The sequence below is a fragment of the Ranitomeya imitator genome, unplaced genomic scaffold, assembly GCF_032444005.1.
Source record: "Ranitomeya imitator isolate aRanImi1 unplaced genomic scaffold, aRanImi1.pri SCAFFOLD_316, whole genome shotgun sequence".
Taxonomy (NCBI): Eukaryota; Metazoa; Chordata; class Amphibia; order Anura; family Dendrobatidae; genus Ranitomeya; species Ranitomeya imitator.
The window spans coordinates 438123-442980 of NW_027194022.1; the positions used below are offsets into that span (position 1 = coordinate 438123).

General features: G+C 43.6%; 1 pseudogene; it reads left to right on the top strand.

Moving 5' to 3' along the window:
- Positions 1-496: 496 nt before the first annotated feature.
- Positions 497-1618, top strand: LOC138654575 (homeobox protein not2-like; annotated as a pseudogene).
- The last annotated feature ends 3240 nt before the right edge of the window (positions 1619-4858 follow it).

Genomic DNA, 4858 nt, shown 5'->3' on the forward strand with positions numbered 1-4858 from the left:
TACTAAATATAGCGGATAGATAATATGTGAGATGTAGAGTTAGACCCATAGATAAGTCGATAATCAGTGAGATATGAGATCCATTAATAATTACCAGCTGAATATGAGCCGTATACATAGATGAGCAGATCCCAAAATCCTGCGCCCGTGGACGGGTGGATCACAGGTCGGTATATAGAGATAATTATGGAGTCATTACAGGTGTCCAGTTTCCCCTGGATTTTGGGGCCGGCTGGGGGAGGTTGTAGGAAGCTTTGCCCCATGGCCGTTTCCTCTCCTCTCGGGGGCAGTGTGGGGTCTGTGTGCCGAGCCCACTCTTCCACTCTCAGTGCTGATCTCTGCTCTGGGCTATTCACATGCTAATAGTGTATTTACATTTCACAGAGCAGCTCTGGATATAAGGGGGCTCAGAGCTCAGGACCCTACATTCTCCAGCAGAGATAACCTGCTCCTGGTTCTTCACCACCTGAGGATACTTTGCCTTCTCCCTGCCATCATGCAGCCTACTCCCATCTTCCCAGGACTTGGCCATCACTTGGCTCAGGCTCCTGCTCTGCCAGCGGCCATTCAGGACCAGACAACACCCAAGAAAGCCTTTGATATTGATTCCCTACTATCCAGGGAGGACAGACCGGCTTCCCGAGTCATTGTGGAGGAACCTGGATGGCAGATGCCCCCTGCACCCCATGGCTACTCCTATGGGGCCATGTCGTACCCTCCAGTATTTCTCTGCCAACCTGCGGCCTTCCCCGGCTATATTCAGCCCCAGCAGCACTACAGACCACTCAGTGGAGGGTGCAGATGTCCGTACCCCCGTGCAGCCACAGAGGTGAGTCCACACTCCTCAACTTGTTATATTAATTCTATATAGTTAGTTTTTGGTGCTAATAATCTTTACAAAACATTGCTTAGATCAAGAGAGATGTGGATTTTTATTCTTCAGGATAAGAATTGCTGAAACTTGTATTTCTCACATCAGAATAATCATCTTGAATTACACTTGTAGAAGTTGTAGCTCAGTTTGCTCCTTCCTTCCTTCCTTTGCTAACAGCACCAGCTTCTGCTTCTTCCAGGATATATGTCCTTCAACTGTCCCATAGAATCTCTGCCCTGCAAGACGGGACCCTCCAAACTGAAGAGGATTAGGACGGTCTTCACTCCAGAACAGCTGGAAAAGTTGGAGAAACTTCCTGAAGCAGCAGTACATGGTGGGGACAGAACGAGTGGACCTCGCTGCCACTCTTGGCCTCACAGAAACCCAGGTAAGAACTGGCACATGTACTCGGTTCTCAACTTAAGCCCTTTTTGTTTGGCAATGCATTTTTATTTTAGCTGAACATATTTGCTTTGTAACAGATACAATATGGGTCACAGTGCTGTAACAGCGACCCATATTATATAGAGTGTCTCACATTTTCTTTAGATCCAAGTTCTCAACAATGTGTTCCCCTTTCTTCTTAGGTGAAGGTCTGGTTCCAGAATAGAAGGATTAAGTGGAGGAAACAGTCTGGAACAGAAGAACACCAAGCTGTCCCAGTTTGGAGTCCTTCCCAAAGAACCACCAGCTTCAGACACCAGAGAGATTGAAGGAGAGGATGAGGTGGATGTTGATGAGTAGATCTCCATCACCTGCTTTTACCTTGACAATTAGGGAAGAGTCATCAGGACACATAACTTTGATTAAGGTCACAATGAAGTGCACAGACTGGCCGGTGGCTCTCAACCCTTGTGTAACAGCATGAATTTCTATGTAGCTTCCATGCTTTGGTCAGGATTGCTTATGGCTAGTCCAAGGGTTGCGAACCCCATCCGAGGTATACGGCCATCTGACTTTTCTCCAAGTGTGGAGGAGTCTGCAGACAACCTAAGGATAATGCAGTCTTGCCAAAAAGGCACCATGAACCGGACAAGGAGACAAATGAACGTGTCACTTTTATGCACAGAAGTGTAATTTTTGGAAGAGCCTAGCTCTACTTGTCACCCAACTAAGAAGAATCCAAGCAAGAGTTGTGTGATGAACGTCATCTTGCAGTAGAAATCTCAGATTTTAAATGACACATTTGTGCCCCATTTTGTAGGACATGGAGGTTTTCATATTCTTTTTGCAATCTCCCATGAATGAATGGTTGGCTTTATACCTTCATTGCTTGATGTATAATTTTAGGACAGGGGTACGTTTAATTAACAAAGAACTTCCTGAGTCATTGGAAGGAAATTAAGCCGCAGTATATACGATTTGTCCCTCATCTTACTGTGGTCCTTTCTAGTAACTGTTACTGTTATGCCTTTTATACTTGCGTTGTCTCATGCACTATTCTCCTATTCGCAGAAGAGTCAAGTATTTTTGTGGATTTCTTCCAGTTTTACCCTTTAACACTGTCAGTACTGGGGTACTTGGCTCTGCCTGTATAATATTAATACCCCCTCCCCCGCCTTCTGATTATCTGGAGACTGTGCAGCCCGTCCCCTGTCTTATGATATCTCAGCCCCTATGGTGGCCTGTGAAGGACCATTGTTATATATATTTGTATGTAGGCCATTTTATATAAATCAGATGTTTTATACCGATATTTAATTACTTATTAAAATAAAAAATTGTTATACGTATTAAATTCTCTCTGGTCAATCTCTTCTCTTAGCATTCACGCCCATGTATCTTATTAGAATGCTCCTCAACCCTAAAAACATTAAAGATTAACCAACAACCAAAGAGGTGATCCATATCTAAATCCCACCCAACAGATACAAGTATTAAAATAACAGAATAAAATTGTATAAGCCGTCAGGGGTGATCGAGAAACCCAAAAGCGCAAGGACGCCAAGGCGTTAATTAGAAAATTAGTAATTTTATTAAGCACAAATTGCAACAAAAAAAATAGAATTACAGCGATATGGAGTAAGGAAAGAAGTACGACTAAAACGAGATATGGAAAGAGAAAATTCACCACATCAATGGGAGACCAGAAAAAAAATCCTTCAAGAGACGTTCCTGAAAAAGAACGAGCCTTATACCCAAGCCGAGGTATAATATAAGGTGTAAACTAACAACTGTGTAATAGTCATTATGGCATAGTCCCAATAGATCGGGAACAAACAATAAGCAGATCTGCACAGACATAATATACTGGATATAACAATAAAGGGGAACGTAGAGCGCCGATATAATAAGACAGGTTATATGGATAATTTCGCTTAAGTCCTTATCCTGAAAACCACATAGTTCAGTCACCGTCAAGGCGCTTAAACCCAATGAATCCACTTGATTATAAGGCAAGAAATACCTTGGGTTATATAGGTCAAGAACACACGAGAGATTGTACCTAAGCCTCAAACCAATTACCCAAAACTATATTTAATGATCAGCTTTTGTAATATAATTTATTACACCCCCAAAAAAGCCATGGAAGGTATAACCTAGATGTAGGAATCAGCACACAATAGAGGTCTCCATACATTTGGGGACCAAATGCAGCTATGCATTGCCTAGTTGTATATTGCTACTGCAATATAAATTTATCCGAGGTGGGCATGTTATTTTTCATATTAATACTGTAAAGTTTGAAACTTGGATGGCCAGCAGGCCCTGAGTTCAAATGTGTGGTGACCACCCCAGTTGGTGAGCTGGAAGTTGCAAGCTCTGCTGCAGCACTACCAGGCTGGCGACAGCTGTAGCAGACTTAGAGATGGGCACACATGTGGTGTACTTTCACAAGTAGCTCATGTAAATCTGGGTAGGTTTTGAGAATGCTGAACCACCAAGTGGAGCACATGGGCCAGGCATGGTAAATGTGCAAAGTTACCAAGCTTCAGAGCTGCCACCAGGTTTTGGTCATTGTCACACATGACCATGCCTAGTTGTAAGTTCAGAGGCGAGAGCAACAGATCAGTCTGGTCTGTCAGACCTTAATTAATAACTGAGCAGTGGTGTGCAGTTTGCCATGTAGCCTGTTGCCGCTGAACTCTCCAGTACTACCTCTCCCATTCAGTTCTGGGGGCTTCATCATGTGCAGTATGTTTGGGGTCATTGTCCTGCTTTAAGACCCAGGACCTAGAATGCAAACCTAGCTTTCTAACACTGGATACTACATTGCGACCTAAAATCACTTGGAAATCTTCACATTTTGTGATTCCTTACACAGTCAAGGCACCCAGTGCCAGCGAAACACCAAAATGTCACCATTTGACTAACTACTGTTATTTGTAGGCCTCATGCCTTTTACAGTGAACAGTAGATTCATGCGCTTTACAAAAAAAAAAAAAAAAAAAGCTCTCAGTCTCATCGGTCCACAAGACACCTGCTGGCCCTCCAAAAATATTTATAGTTCTACTAGAAAGGAAGAATAAAAATGTGCCCACCTCAGATGGATAACTTATTGCAGAAGCAATATATGGCTAGGCAAACCATGGCTGTCTGCTGGCCCTCCAAAAATAGTGATGTCGCCTGTGGGAGCTGTGAAGCCAGAAAGTCGCCCTGGGGCCAGAAAGGGACGCTGAAGGAGCCATCACTAAGACCATGTATTGGGCTGTAACAATTAAACTTGGATTGCTCAGTAAAGGTAGAGTATGAAGAGAACAGAGTATCACCTGTTTCAGTAATCAAGGAGTCAGCAATGGCCTGCAGCAAAACCGCGAGTAAATGCACCCAACAGCACAAGGGAAACCGTTAACCATTTACTTGTGGGAGCACAGCAGCCCCTCGCCCATGACCACTGCCCTGTGCACCATACAGAGCCACAGTGATTTTCCAGAGCTTTTGTACAACCAGTAAGGTGGAAGCCCTTATATTTCCGTTAATAGATGACAGACCTGAGTAGAGGTGAGACTTGCTTTTGTTGGGAACATTTTACATAACGTTTGG